Here is a 17185-nt window from a genome sequence, read left to right as displayed (position 1 = left end):
GATTTGCATTACAATCCTTACAGACTAAGCTTATTACTAAAAATATATAATACCTAATGATTTACAAAAATCAAATAATGTAGAAGAAAAATCCAACCTAAAATTTGAGATCCGATTAAATTCTTTTAAAGCACGCACAATTGGTTCATTATATGAATAGTTGCTACGATGAATTTGAATGAAGAGTAGGTTTTGACGACGCAAATTATGGCATGGAATATTAAATTGTATTAATTCAAGCAAATCTGGAGCATCTATGATACCATTAACTATCTTGTATAGAAAAATCTGAGATAAAAATAATCTTCTATTTTCTAGTGTCTTCATACCGATAAGTCGACATCGGTCCGAATATGATGGTTCAGGATCTGTGAAAGATATTGAACGCAGGGCAAATTTAGTAAACCTCTTCTGAATGCGTTCAATACGAGTAACATGGCACATATAAAAGGGATTCCAAATCACACTGGCATATTCTAATCTAGATCTAACCAATGACATGTATATATTTCTAGCAGTATAGGGATCTAAAAAGTCCTTACCATGCCTTTTAACAAAGGCTAACATTGCATATGCCTTTGGCACAATGAAGTCAATATGACCCACAAATGTAAATTTAGAATCAAATATTACTCCCAAATCCTTCACATTATCAACATCTTGAATACAAAAGGAATCTATGAAATAATTCGTAGAAATCCTAAACCTGGCCTTGCAAAATGTGACCTTAACACATTTAGCTACATTAATATCAAGTCTATTCTCTACACACCAATTCACAATATTATCTAAGTCATTCTGTAGTCTAGAAAAGTCAACATATGATTCAACCCGTGAAAAAACGTTTTTTTCAAACATTTTCTATAGCAATAAAATTTTGACTAAATTTTCTATAGAAATAAAATTTTGCTAAAATGTTCTATAGAGATAAAATTTTGACCAAATTTTCTATAGAGATAACATTTTGCAACAATTTCCTAAGGGAAATGTAACAACCAGTCCCAGTTCTGGTCAAAACGTGGGGTCCGGCCACTTTAACATGGGTTTGTCATTGACGGGGTAAATTTTAGAACACGTCTTGGACTCATTCCAAAGGACACGACCTGGGAAAGTTTAGCAGGAGCACCCCATGAACAGGTCCTCAGGAACCACACTCGGACAAACTCTTTGAAATCTGTTTCATTTTGGGCATCCGAATTGCATTCGAAATGATAAAACTTATGAAATATGTCGAACAATAGGTTATTCTGATAATTTTATTTCATTAAATGCGTAGGTTAGGTTAGGTGGCAGCCCGATGTATCAGGCTCACTTAGACTATTCAGTCCATTGTGATACCACATTGGTGAACTTCTCTCTTATCACTGAGTGCTGCCCGATTCCATATTAAGCTCAATGACAAGAGACATCCTTTTTGTAGCCGAGTCCGAACGGCGTTCCACATTGCAGTGAAACCACTTAGAGAAGCTTTGAAACCCTCAGAAATGTCACCAGCATTACTGAGGTGGGATAATCCACCGCTGAACAACTTTTTGGTGTTCGGTCGAAGCAGGAATCGAACCCACGACCTTGTGTATGCAAGGCGGGCATGCTAACCATTGCACCACGGTGCGTAGATCCGTAGATTTTAATATCAAGCTAGTACGGAAATCAATAAATTACGACTATTTAAAAATTGCAATTAACTAGAGCACCGGTACCAGTTCTGTGATAGGTCCTTCAGTGGCAATTTGCATCAATTTCTTGTAGGGTTTCTATAGAGATAAAATTTTGCAAAAATTTTCTATAGAGGTAGAATTTTGGAAAAATTTTCTAGCGAAGCAACTCCTTGGCTCTTTCCAGGTTAATTTGGGTGAGAACTCCTATATTTTGGAATATCAATGGCTTTAGTCCAAGCTCAATTTTCAATATGTGTGGCATCCATTCTCCCGATCAAATCTTTTGTTTCAGACGCGATGCTACACTACCAGTATCAAAGTAACGAGTAATGGTACGATAAACTAAAGATTCATTCACATTTAAATGCTGAAGGGCTCTTACAATAGCCTCTTGGGGGTTTCTGGTCAAATATAAAACAATCACACTATTACGTTTGAGTTCCATCACAAATGACTTTAGTTGTGAATGCAATAGATAAAAATGATTTTGTAAGCTTGTAAACAATAGAATGTCAGAAGAGAAGTTTAGTAAATGATAACAACCTAGAGTTGGTTGCTTTGGATATCAGCCACTGTGTATTACAGATACACAGTGGTACTTGAGATCTCTATTCCAATTCCAATTATTGTGTCTTTGGTAGTATTGCCAATAAGGCTATTCCTGCTAGATATGGATTTTTTTAGTCTTTTGACGAGAAAAATTAATTTCATGTTTTCAGTTTTAGCGGTTTTTACCCTTTTTCTACGGAAATTTGGACAAAACAGGGTTTTTTATCTAATCCTTGTTGCCAGAATAAGGGTTTCCACATATTTCAAAGCTAAAAAGAATAATGACAATTATTTCCGCCGTAACTTTAGGAAAAAAATATTAGCTGTTTTAGGGAAAATTTAGTGTTTTTTGGAGAAACAATTCTGAGAATGTTAGTCTTTCGACTTGGAACCAATGCTAAAATCATTAACACGTAATATTATTTTTTTTTTAATAAAAAAAAAAAAATATTGAAATAAAAATAATATTATAATTAATATTAAAAAAATATAATTTTTTTTCTTTATAAAAAAATATATATTACGTTATGATTTTTTTTAAAGCATTGGCTCGGAACCAATGCTAAAATCATTATCACGCAATATCACAGTACTTGTATTGAAATCACCTTATGCTTTTGAGAGCATCCTAAAATTCTCTACACTACCCTCGTTGATGCATTTGCGCATGAGTTCAATACTCAAATTGATTATCATATCAAATTATTTGCATTTTAGGCAATGTAATTGTTAATATTATAAAATTAATAAAATAAAATATAGCCTCCGTATGCAAACAAATTGCCATAATGTAAAATTTGACACATACCAAGCAAAGTTTTTTGTATTAAGGAAATTAAAAAAAAAGAAAATCAGTGAAATAAACAACCCGTATCTAAATGAACAATAACCAATAATTGCATGCTATGTAAACTCTTGTTAACCATTGAAGATGCTGTTATTGATGTGCTGCCAAAAATTTGTCTTTTAGCCAGTCATCACTCATTAAATAGCCATTAACCCCCATCATTGAACATTTAAAAGTGGAACTAATTGATTTTTTTACAGGCGGGTATTTTGTCAAAATAATATAATGATATATATTTTTCAATTTTCGGACATAAAAACGGGTACTTTCACATGAAAGATTAACATTGTTATTTTGAATGTATTATGGATCGCAAATATAATTATAATGTTATTTATAACCCTTAATATTTACAATTGGAGAAGTATGGCAAGAACCAGAGAAGATTAATGATCTAGAAACTTATTTGTGTCCAAAATGGTGGAATCTACAAAGTAAAAATATCGTCAAAATGTTTTCACTTAAAAATTTAATTGCATATTGAAAAATTTCCAATTAAAATTCATTCCGATAATTTCTTAATTAAAACAAAAATTAATTATATCGATTGATTGTTTAATTGACGTTTAATGGATGAAATCCGAGTCGACATCAAAGAAAATACTGCATCACCAAAACATTGCTCGGTGTCAGAAGTCAAAACTATTTTAAAAATTCTACCTTTTCGAATAATCAATTATTTCATTTTTATTTATTTATTTTTTTTATCGAAAATCAAGTCGTATCGACAAATTGAAGTTTTATATTGGCCGATAAATTGATATTTTCATAAAAGTGAAAAGTTGACTTTAAATTGAAACAGACATGTAATCGTATGCAAGGTTGCCACAATTGGCAGAAGTCTACCAAGTTTTTACTGTTTGATAGATTGGTAGAATGCTTGATGTTTTGGTAGATTTTGCAAAATATTCCTCTTCAAGAGATAATTCAAAAATTTTCTATAGAAATAAAATGTTGAAAAAATTTCCTATAGAAACAAAGTTGTCTATAGACATAGGTTAGGTTAAGTTAGGTGGCAGCTCGATGTATCAGGCTCATTTAGACTATTCAGTCCATTGTGATACCACATTGGTGAACTTCTCTCTATCACTGAGTGCTGCCCGATTCCATGTTAAGCTCAATGGCAAGGGACCTCCTTTTTATAGCCGAGTCCGAACGGCGTTCCACATTGCAGTGAAACCACTTAGAGAAGCTTTGAAACCCTCATAAATTTCACCACGGTGGCTCTATAGACATAAAATTTTGCCAAAATATTCTATATATACAAAATTTGACAAAATTTTCTTATCAATAAAATTTTGAGAAAAAAAAATTGTACAAGAATAAAATGAAATGTGTGAAATTTTCTATAAAAAATGGACACAATTTTCTATAGAAAAAATTTACAAAATTTTTTATAAAAATAAAATTTTGAAAATCCCTATCAAAATAGATTTTTGACAAAATTTTCTATAGAAATAAATTTTTGAAAAAAAATGTAAAGTAATAAAATGTTAACAAAAATTCCTATAGAAATAAAATTTTGACAAAATTTTCTATAAAAATAATATTTGACAAAATTTTCAATAGAAATAAATTAAAAAAAAAAAACTTTACATAGAAATAATATTTTAACAAAATTACATATACAAAAAAAAATTAACAGAATTTGATAAAATTTTCTATAAAACCAAAATTTTGGCAAGATTTTTTATGGGAATGACATTTTGACAAAATTTTCTTTTTTATAGAAAAAAATAATATTTGACAAAATTTTCTATAGGCACAAAATGTCTAAATTATTCCAATAAAATAAAATTTTAACAAAATTTTCTGTAGAAATAAATTTTTGAAAATAATTTGTGTGGAAATAAAATGTTAACAAAATTGGCTATAAAAATAAAAATGTGACAAAATACTCTATGGAAATAGAATTTTGAAAACATTCTTTAAAAAAATTCTATAGAAATACATTTTTGAAGAAAATTGCATAGAAATAACATTTAAATAAAACTACATATAGAAATGAAATTTTGACAGAATTTCTTATAGACAAAAAAGAATTGACAAAAATATTCTATAGAAATAAAATTTCGAAAAAACAAATCCTATAAAATAAAATTTTGACAAACTTTTCTATTGAAATAAATTTTTGAAAAAAAAAAATTAAAAAAGTAAAATTTTGAAAACATTTCCTATTGAAATAAAATGTTGACAGAATTTTCTATAAAATAAATTGACTAAATTTTCTATAGAAGGAAAACTTTTGGCAATATTTTCTATGGAAATAAAATTTTGACAAAATTTTCGATGGAAATAAAACGTTAACAAAATTTTCTATGGAAATAAAATGTAGACAAATTTTTCTATGGAAATAAAATGTAGACAAATTTTTCTATGAATATAAAATGTTGACAAAATTTTTCTATGGAAATAAAATTTTGACAAAATTTTCGATGGAAATAAAATTTTGACAAAATTTTCTATAGAAACAAAATTTTCTATAGACATAACATTTTGCCAAAATATTCTATAGATAAATATTGGGCAAAATTTTCTTGGGAATAAAATTTTGAAAAAAAAATTGCACAAGAATAAAATTGAAAAAAAAAAAAAATTGTACAAAATTTTCTATAAAAAATTGATAAAATTTTCTATAGAAAAAAAAATTGGCAAAATTTTTTATAAAAATGAAATTTTTAAAATTCCTATCAAAATCTTCTAAAGAAATAAATTAAAAAAAAATTATAGAAATAAAATGTTAACAAAATTTCTTATAGAAATAAAATTTTGACAAAATTTTCAATAGAAATAAATATTTGACAAAATTTTCTAGGGGAATTAAATTTCGACAAAATTTTCAATAGAAATAAATTTTTGCAAAAACTTTATATAGAAATAAAATTTTAACAAAATTACATATAAAAAAAAATTGACAGAATTTGATAAAAATTTTCCATAAAAACAAAATTTTGACAAGATTTTCTATGGGAATGAAATTTTGACAAAATTTTCTATAGACATTATATTTGGACAATAGTTCCTATAGAAATAAAATTTTGAGAAAATTTGCTACAGGAAAAAAATTTGAGAAAAAAAGATTTTCTATGGGAATGAAATTTTGACAAAATTTTCTATGGACATAAAATGTCTAAATAATTCCTATAAAAATAAAATATTAACAAAATTTTGTATAGAAATAAAGTTTTGAAAATAATTTGTGTGGAAATAAAACGTTAACAAAATTGGCTATAGAAATAAAATTTTGACAACATTTTCTATAAAAATAAAAATTTGACAAAATTCTCTATGGGAATAGAATTTTGAAAACATTTTCTATAGATATAAAATTTTTAGAAAATTTTCTATTGAAATACATTTTTGGAAAAAATGGCATAGAAATAACATTTAAATAAAATTACATATAGAAATGAAGTTTTGACAGAATTTCTTATAGAAAAAAATGTTGACAAAAGTATTTTATAGAAATAAAATTTCGGAACTTTTCTATTGAAATAAATTTTTGAAAAAAAAAAATTTAAAAAAAAAATAAAATTTTGAAAACATATCCTATAGAAATAAAATTTTGACAGAATTTTCTATCAAATAAATTGACAAAATTTTCTATAGAAGAAAAACTTGTGGCAATATTTTCTATGGAAGTAAAATTTTGAAAAAATTTTCGATGGAAATAAAATTTTGACAAAATTATAGAAATGAATTTTTTTAACAGAATTTCTTATAAAAAAAAGAAATTTTGACAAAGATGTTCTGTAGAAATAAAATTTCGGAAAAAATCCTATAAAATAAAATTTTGACAAACTTTTCTATTGAAATAAATTTTTGAAAAAAAAAAAATTTTTTAAAAAGTAAAATTTTGAAAACATTTCCTATAGAAATAAAATTTTGACAGAATTTTCTATAAAATAAATTGACAAAATTTTCTATAGAAGAAGAACTTTTGGCAATATTTCCTATGGAAATAAAATTTTGACAAAATTTTCGATGGAAATAAAATTTTGACAAAATTTGCGATGGAAATAAAATTTCGACAAAATTTTCTATGGAAATAAAATTTTGACAAAATTTTCTATTGAAATAAAATGTTGACAAAATTTTCTATGGAAATAAAATGTTGACAAAATTTTCTATGAAATAAAATGTTGACAAAATGTTCTATGGAAATAAAATTTTGACAAAATTTTCTATGGAAATACAATTTTGACAAAATTTTCTATGGAAATAAAATTTTGACAATATTTGCTATGGAAATAAAATTTTAACAAAATTTTCTATGGAAATAAAATTTTGACAAAATTGTATTTTAGAAATAAAATTTAGCAAAATAAGATTTTTTTGTTTGGTAGTTTTTTGGCTCGAGTGGCAAGCGTAAATATATGTTGATCTTTTTATCCTGACATCTCGTTAAAAAGATGAAAGCCGCAACGTTAAATATGAATTTCCAATAATCACAACACATCGATGGACGATTTTTAATTTGTCTATAACGACATTCGAAAGCAAAGGTAACAGAATTACTCCTTGGAGAGTAAGCTTTAAATTTCTTTGGATGCCCTGGAGTGGCTATAAGTATCCTCTTGGTTTGTGAACAATAATGATACCATGCTAATTTTTAGAAAGATATCTAATTTTCTTGAGAATACTAAGTAGGGATATAGGAGAAATGTGTCCTTAATATGGAATGAATTTGTATGGCCTACATTGTGTATATAAATATTTTGTATATTTACTAATTAATTATATGTTTAACTCTACTAATTCTCACGACTTATATCTTATATTACGGTAGACATAAAAAAATATTATCGAAATTTATTGCTTTAAAAGCGAAATAATTATATCTATGGCCACAATCATAATATCAACAATTATAACGATAATTTGAAAATATTTTATTATAGTACCACATTAAAACATTATGAGTAAATTATTCAATTAAAGCAAGGTCTTTATTGTGGTAAATACGATATTCAAACACCCCGTCAATTGTATAAATAATCCAGCATTAACAAAGTAATTTAAGAAAATTATTTCTTTAATCCCCTCCATGTTGCAAAAAAAAAAAACAAAACAAAACAAAAATCACCACAATTACACAAATCTCTTCCAAAACCAACAAATCTCCAACATGACTCGAAATCTTTCTCCCATGGTCATTATTTCCTATTTTATACTTTTGTTTATTTGTTGGCCATAGAAAAATGCATTAAATTTAAATATCCATCGAAATTGTGGTGAAGTGAATTACATTGTTGGATGTATTTTTTTTTCTACTTTACTCTTTTTAAATGTGGAGTAAACATATTTAACCGCATGATTAATGATGATCAGTGTACCATACAGAAACATGCGAAAAAATTCACACAATTATGTATTGAGTAATTTAATGCGATTTTTTCATAGAGTATCTAAAAAAAAACAAAAAACAAAATTGGAACTAAATAAATCACGGTAAAATGGTGGTATACCGAGACTGGTAGCTGAGACGAATTTTTCATATGCTACTAAAATTATAGTACAACATATGGGGATTTAGTTGGTACATTATGCAAAAGTAATAAATAAAAAAATTAAAAAAAAAAAAAAACATTGGAATCGATCCTAAATAAGCTCTGCCACAGATCACAAAAATAATAATATCAGCACGTAGACCGAAGACAATGAGACGATCCTAATGACTTAGAGGCACGGTTGCCACTCGTCTTAATAATAATCTATTTTTAAGTTGTTGATCAAGTTTTTGTAATTATTATGAAAAAATGTTTTTTTACTCATTTTATTTTATTATTTTATTTCCGTTTTGCAATTCTATAAATATCTCGTGATTTGTAAATGAGTTGAATTTTAAATATTTTAACGAATGAGCTTAAACCAATAATGGAAAGTTACTACTTCGTTACAACGTGAGAACTTACTATAAGAGTATAACAGAACACGAAAATTTTCTCACAATTTTATTTCTACAGAAAATTTTGCTTGAATTTTATTTCTGTAAAAAATTTTGCCAAAATCTTATTTTCATAGAAAATTTTACCAAAATTTTATTTAATATAAAATTTTGCTAGAATTTTATTTCTATAGAAAGTTTGGCCAAAATTTTATTTCTATATAAAATTTTGCCAAAGTTTATTTCTAAGAAAATTTTGCCAAAATTTTATTTTATAGAAAATTTTGCCAAAATTTTATTTCTATGGAGAACTATGTCAAAATTTTATTTCTATAGAAGATTTTGCCAAAATTTTATTTCTATAGAAAATTCTGACAAAATTTTATTTCTATAGAAAAACTTGTCAAATTTTAATTAAATATTATATCTATAGAAAATTGTATCAAAATTTTATTTCTATTGCCATAATTTTATTTCTGTAGAAATTTTTGACACAATTTTATTTCCATAGAAAATTTTGTCAAAATTTTATTTAATATAAAGTTTTGCCAATTTTTTTAAAAGAATTTAATTTAAAAGAATTTAATAGAAAATTTTGTCAAAAATGTATTTAATAAAAATTTTTGCCAAAATTTTATTCCTATGGAGAACTGTGCCAAAATTTTATTTTGTAGAAAATTTTATCAAAATTTTATCCATATAGAAAATTTCGCCAAAATTTTGTTTCAATAGAAAATTTTTCCAAAATTTTTTTCTATAGAAAAACTTGTGAAAATTTGGACTAAATCTTATATCTATAGACAATTTTGTCAACATTTTATTTCTATTGCCAAAATTTGATTTCTATAGAAATGTTTGCCAAAATTTATTTCTATAGAAAATTTCGCCAAAACTTTATTTCTATAGAAAATTTTGGCAAAATTTTATTTCTATAGAAAATTTTGGCAAAATTTTATTTTTATAGAAAATTCATCAAAATTTTATTTCTATATAATTTTTTTTTTCAACAAAAAAATATCAATAAAATATTAGTTCTATAGACAAATTTGCCAAAATCTTATTCCTATAGAAAATTTTCCAATATTTGATATCTATGGAAAATTTAGTCTAAATTTTATTTCTATAGAAAAATTTCCAAAGTTTTATTTCTATGTTTCAGCTCAATGATAAGGGCCTCTTCTTTATAGTCGAGTCCGAATGGCGTTCACCAGCATTACTGAAAGGGGGCCGAAAAACTTTTTAGTGTCCGATTGAAACTGGGCAAGATTGTCTATAGAAATAAAATTTTGACAATATTTTCTATAGAAATAAAATTTTGATAATTTTTTTTTGATAAAATTTTGTTGAAAATTTTAATAAAAAAAAAACTTTCCTATAGACGTAAAATCTTGACAAATTTTTCTATCGAAAAAAAATCTTGACAAAATTTTCTATAGAAATAAAATGTAGACAAAATTTTCTATAGAAATAAAGTTTTGATAAAATTTTCCATAGAAATAAAATTTTGATAAATTTGTTATGAAAAAAAAATTTTGATAAAAACTAAATTTCGACAAAATTTTCTATAGAAATAAAATTTTGACAAAATTTTCTATAGAAATAAAATTTTATTACGAGTATTGTTTGATTATTATTTGATTTCAGCCTAAAACCATGCATTGATTAAACTACAAGTAGGAAAAGTATGCTTATCAAATTTATTTGGACAAAGCCCTATAGACTGCAAGACCGTTGGATGTACAGCTGTTGCGGAATTACCACATTCCTCTACTTGCAGCAAAACTATCAACCAATTATCTGAATAAATTCGCGAATTACGCTTGAACGTCCCGAAAAAGGTTTTTGATAGTCGGCCATTGCCTAAGAAAATCGGCAAGAATATATCTTTTCCTTTGCCAAAGTCAAATCATCGATTTGAGTGTAGTTGGCAGTTTTGACAAAACTTTCTATAAAAATAAAATTTTGACAAAATTTTCTATAGAAATAAAATTTTGACAAAATTTTCTATAGCAATAAAAGTTTGACAAAAGTTTCTATAGAAATAAAATTTTGATAAAATTTTCTATAGAAATAAAATTTTGACAAAATTTTCTATAGAAATAAAATTTTGACAAAATTTTCTATAGAAATAAAATTTTGACAAAATTTTCTATGATATAAAGTTTTGACAAAATTTTCACTAGAAATAAAACTTTGACAAAATTTTCTATGGGTATAAATATTGGCAAAATTTTCTATAGAAATAAAATTTTGCTGCAATTTTCTATATAATATATTTTCTATGGAAATAAAATTTTTACAAAATTTTCCATAGAAAAAAAATGTTGACAAATTTCAAAATGAAATTTTTATTAAATTTGGTAGATTTTTGGTAAAATTTTCTTCAAATTTGGTAAAATATTTTTGGCGTGAGTGGCAACCGTGATGCCCTCTACTATGGGATAATTGGATTAGGAAAAATTTCTATAGAAATAAATTTTTGACAAAATTTACTACAGAAATAAAATTTTGACAAAATTTTCTATAGAAACAAAATTTTGACAAAATTTTCTATAGAAATAAAAGTTTGACAAAATTTTCTATAGAAATTAAAATTTTGAGAAAATTTTCTATAGAAATTAAATTTTGGCAAAATTTTCTATAGAAATTAAAATTTTGACAAATTTTTCTATAGAAATAAATTTTTGACAAAATTTTCTACAGAAATTAAATTTTGACAAAATTTTCTATAGAAATTAAAATTTTGATAAAATTTTCTATAGAAATAAATTTTTGACAACTTTTTCTATAGAAATTAAAATTTTGACAAAATTTTCTATAGAAATAAATTTTTGACAAAATTTTCCATAGAAATAAAATTTTGACAAAATCTTCCATAGATGTAAAATTTTGAGAAAATTTTCTATAGAAATAAAATTTTGGAAAAAAAATTCTATAGGAATACAATTTTGACAAAATTTTCTATAGAAATAAATTTTTGACAACATTTTCTAAAGAAATTAAAATGTTGACAAAATTTTCTATAGAAATAAAATTTTGACAAAATTTTCTATAGAAATAAAATTTCGACAAAATTTTTTATAGAAATTAAAATTTTGACACAATTTTGTATAGAAACAAAATTTTTGACAAGGTTTTCTATAGATATCAAATTTTGACAAAATTTTCTATTGAAATAAAATTTCGACAAAATTTTCTTTAGAAATACAATTTTGACAAAATTTTCTATAGAAATAAAATTTTTACAAAATTTTCCATAGAAATAAAATTTTGGAAAAAATTTTTCTATAGAAATAAAATTTTGACAAAATTTTCTGTAGAAATAAAATTTTGACAAAATTTTCTATAAAATAATATTTTGACAAAATTTTATGTAGAAATTAAAATATTGACAAAATTTACTATAGAAATAAAATTTTGACATAGAAATAAAATTTTGACAAAATTTTCCATAGAAATAAAATTGTGACAAAATTTTCTATAGAAATAAAATTTTGACAAAATTTTCTATAGAAATAAAATTTTGACAAAATTTTCTATAGAAATAAAATTTCGACAAAATTTTTTATAGAAATTAAAATTTTGACACAATTTTGTATAGAAACAACATTTTTGACAAGGTTTTCTATAGAAATCAAATTTCGACAAAATTTTCTATTGAACTAAAATTTCGACAAAATTTTCTTTAGAAATACAATTTTGACAAAATTTTCTATAGAAATAAAATTTTTACAAAATTTTCTATAGAAATAAAATTTTGGAAAAAATTTTTCTATTGAAATAAAATTTTGACAAAATTTTCTGTAGAAATAAAATTTTGACAAAATTTTCTATAAAATAATATTTTGACAAAATTTTATGTAGAAATTAAAATATTGACAAAATTTACTATAGAAATAAAATTTTGACATAGAAATAAAATTTTGACAAAATTTTCCATAGAAATAAAATTGTGACAACATTTTCTATAGAAATAAAATTTTGACAAAATTTTCTATAGAAATAAAATTTTGACATATATAGTATACAATTTTGACAAAATTTTCCATAGACATAAAATTTTGACAAAATTTTCGATAGAAATAAAATTTTGACAAAATTTTCCATAGAAATAAAATTTTGACAAAATTTTCTATAGAAATAAAATTTTACCAAATTTTTTCCTTGTTAATCGGGAAAGGAAGAAGTTCCATCTTCCTCGGAAGAAAATACCATACTTGTATAGCATAGGCACCCACTATAGTCCCGGAAAATTTCATGTAAATCGGATAATAAGTTTTGTCCACCTCCAGTCCACCTCTATACCATAAACAACATTCCCTGCCTCTTTTGGTATAGAGTAACAAAATCGTCACAGCTTCATCTATAACTAAATGCTGGCAGGAATTCCGTTAAAAAAAAAAACAACAAACCGTGACAAGAAACGTTTTTAAAACATTCAAGTGTTTGTGGCGCTTTAAAACCATAAATAGTTACACCCCATGGCTTTGTTGTTCGATAGATGGCGGTTAACAATAGAAAAGTGGCCAAAGCCATTAGCAAAAATATACGAGATTTTTTTCACAAAAAAATACAAACATTTGTAATGACATCAATGTGTCAATAACTCGTTAAATTTTTTGCGCCTTATTAAGCTTTCTTTAATTTCATCTCTACCTCTACTGTGGTTGGATATATACGAGTGTTTTTTCATTTGGTCTTTGGTTTGCGTTTTTTTTCGTTGCTGGTCCTCGAATCAACGACAAAATGAAATGGGTACTTAAATAAGAAATTTAATGCTTAATTTTTAATCGCATATTTATTTTTTGTATGTGTGGTATACGTAAAAAATTGGATTATAGCAGGTGTGTGAAATACCAGGAAACTGACACCTCGACGACACTTACTTACGTCTTGAGTACTTGGAAATATTTCGATTGCATTATTATATAATGCCTATGGTATGGAGGTAATAGTGATTCCAATTTGATTTGGGGGATTTTGGATATGTACATGACATATGAGTTATTTGTGAACTCATTAGGGTTACATTCGACAAATGAAATATCATTTTTTGTTTACATATAACTAAGCACATTTGATATAGTGATGGAATAGTATGAATTGGGTCAATTCGTGTATTATTAAGAAGACAATAAAAATATTATATTCATAGAGAATTGTAGAGATAATCGTGGTAATTGTATTTGACAATCGTATAGTAAAACATTAGGTTAGCTTAGGTATAGTGGCAGCCCGATATTTCAGGCTCACTTAGACTATTCAGTATATTGTGATACCACAGTGGTGAACTTCTTTCTTATCATTGAGTGCTGCCCGATTCTATGTTTTAAGTCAATGACAAGGGACCTCCTTTTTATAGCCGAGTCCGAACGGCGCTCCACTTTGTATTGTAACCACTTAGAGAAGCTTTGAAATACTCAGAAATGTCACCAGCATTACTGAAGTGGGATAATCCACCGCTGAAAACCTTTTTGGTGTTTGGTCGAAAATGGGTTCGAACCCACGACAGGGTGGCTGATGTGTAATGCAACAAAGTAATTTTAGTTATTTGTTATACCCTGCAAGAAATCCGTTCAGATTTCGATATGCATCCAGCATCCGGAAGTGCCGCAAAATTGGCGTAGAACCGATGAATTTAACATGGGCTTGCCATAAGACGGATGTCCAACATTTCAACAGCAAATGCCAGTTTAAACAAATGCCAGTTTGAAATCCAAATTATAACGGATACTTCAAAGTAAAGAACGCTTTCTTAATTCCAAAAAACTTTAAACCAAAGACCCTAAATCCTCAAAATAAGTCTTAGCCTATATTTGAAGCGTTTTTATCTTAAATCTAAAGTTTCAATATTTCACTTAATTTAAGGACAATTTCTTAAATTCAAAAATGGGTTTCTTTAATTTAAGGAAAATTCGCCATAGTTAAAAGACATGGGTTTTGATATAGCTCCCATATAAACCGATCGCCCGATTTGGGGTATTGGGCTCATAAAGACCGTAGTTTTTATCCAATTCGCCCTAAATCGAGAGGTATTATAGGACCATAGAGGGATGTGCCGAATATGGCCAGTATCGGACCATGTTTTGATATAGCCCCCATATAGACCGATCTCCCGATTTTGCTTCTTGGGCTTCTATAATCCGTAGTTTTTATCCAATATGCCTGAAATTTGAAGTCTAGAGAGAATGGTGATTATCGGACCATGTTTTGATATAGCCCCCATATAGACCGATCTACCGATTTTATTTCCTGGGCTTCTAGAATCCGTAGTTTTTATCCAATATGCTTGAAATTGGAAATCTTGAGGTATTCTATAACCATAAAGAGGTGTGCCCAAAATGATGATTATCGGACCATGTTTTGATATAGCCCCTATATAGAACGATCTCCAGATTTTACTTCTTGGGCTTCTAGATTCCTTAGTTTTTATCCATTATGCCTGAAATTGGAAATCTAGAGGTATTCTAGGACCATAAAGGGGTGTGCCAAAAATGGTCAGTATCGGACCATGTTTTGATATGGCCCCAATATAGACCGATCACCCGATTTTACTTCTTGGGCTTCTAGATTCCTTAGTTTTTATGCATTATGCCTGAAATTGGAAATCTAGATGTATTCTAGGACCATAAAGAGGTGTGCCGAATATATTGTGTATCGGTACAGTTTTTGATATAGCCCACAAACTGGCCCTCCGATTTGAGGCGTGGATTCTAGAACTACAATAGATGTGCTGAATATTGTGTGTATGCCTCCATGTTTTTGGCATAGCCCCCATTAGACCGATCAAATTGAAAATATACTGACATGTTAGACTCACAAAATGATTTATTTTTATCAGTTTTTATCGGTCCATTGGTAAGGCCCAGGGTTGCCATTTTGGTCCGATCGGACAAAATATGGTTCAAAAAATTATTAAATTTTAAATTTGGTCCGATGGTAGAACCAAATGGAATTTGGTTGATTTGGGCCATTTTCATCAAATTTTTAAAATTTGGACAAAATGTTCTGTAGAAATAAAATTTTGACAAAAAATTCTATAGAAATAAAATTTTAACAAAAATTTCATAGAAATAAAATTTTGTACAGAAATAATACAAAACATGTAAGGAAAGTCTAAAGTCGTGCGGGGCCGACTATATTATACCCTGCACCACTTTGTAGATCTAAATTTTCGATACCATATCACATCCGTCAAATGTGTTGGGTGCTATAAATAAAGGTACATACATTTAAATATCACTCGATTTGGACAGAATTTGATAGACTCTTAGTAAAAAAATATGGGAAACATTTAAATCTGAAGCAATTTTAAGGAAACTTCTCAAAAGTTTATTTATGATTTATTGCTCGATATATATGTATTAGAAGTTTAGGAAAATTAGAGTCATTTTTGCAACTTTTCGACTAAGCAGTGGCGATTTAACAAGGAAAATGTTGGTATTTTGACCATTTTTGTCGAAATCAGAAAAACATATATATGGGAGCTATATCTAAATCTGAATCGATTTCAATCAAATTTGACACACATGACTATATTACTAATTGTACTCCTAATGCAAAATTTCAACCAAATTGGGGCAAAACTCTGGCTTCTGGGGCCATATAAGTCCATATCGGGCGAAAAATATATATGGAAGCTATATCTAAATCTGAACCGATTTCAATAAAATTTGGCACACATGACTATACTACTAATTGTACTCCTTGTGCAAAATTTCAAGCTAATCGGGATAAAACTCTGGCTTCTGGGTCCATATAAGTGCATATCGGGAGAAAGATATATATGGGAGCTATATCTAAATCTGAATCGATTTCAACCAATTTTGGCACGCATAGCTATAACGCTAAATCTACTCCCTGTGCAAAATTTCAACCAAATTGGGCCAAAACTCTGGCTTTTAGGACCATATTAGTCCATATCGGGCGAAAGATATATATGGGAGCTATATCTAAATCTGAACCGATTTCAATCAAATTTTGTACACTTAACTATACTACTAATTGTACTCCTAGTGCCAAATTTCAACCAAATTCGGCCAAAAATCTGGCTTCTGGGGCCATATAAGTCCATATCGGGCGAAAGATATATATGGGAGCTATACCTAAATCTGAACCGATTTCAATCAAATTTTGCATACTTGACTATACGACTAAGTGTTATGTTTGTACAAAATTTCAAGCAAATCGGTATGAAACTCTGGCTGCTGGGTCCATATTAGTGCATATCGGGCGAAAGATATA

The 17185-nt window shown here is 26.9% G+C and overlaps 1 protein-coding gene across 1 annotated transcript in view; it reads left to right on the top strand.

Moving 5' to 3' along the window:
- Proc (Proctolin) overlaps nucleotides 1-17185 on the top strand; it is a 65562-nt gene that overhangs the window by 26301 nt on the left and 22076 nt on the right. The gene's annotated exons all lie outside the window — the stretch shown is intronic.

This window comes from Haematobia irritans, chromosome 2, assembly GCF_050003625.1.
Source record: "Haematobia irritans isolate KBUSLIRL chromosome 2, ASM5000362v1, whole genome shotgun sequence".
NCBI lineage: Eukaryota > Metazoa > Arthropoda > Insecta > Diptera > Muscidae > Haematobia > Haematobia irritans.
This window is presented reverse-complemented; position numbering and strand designations above follow the sequence as displayed.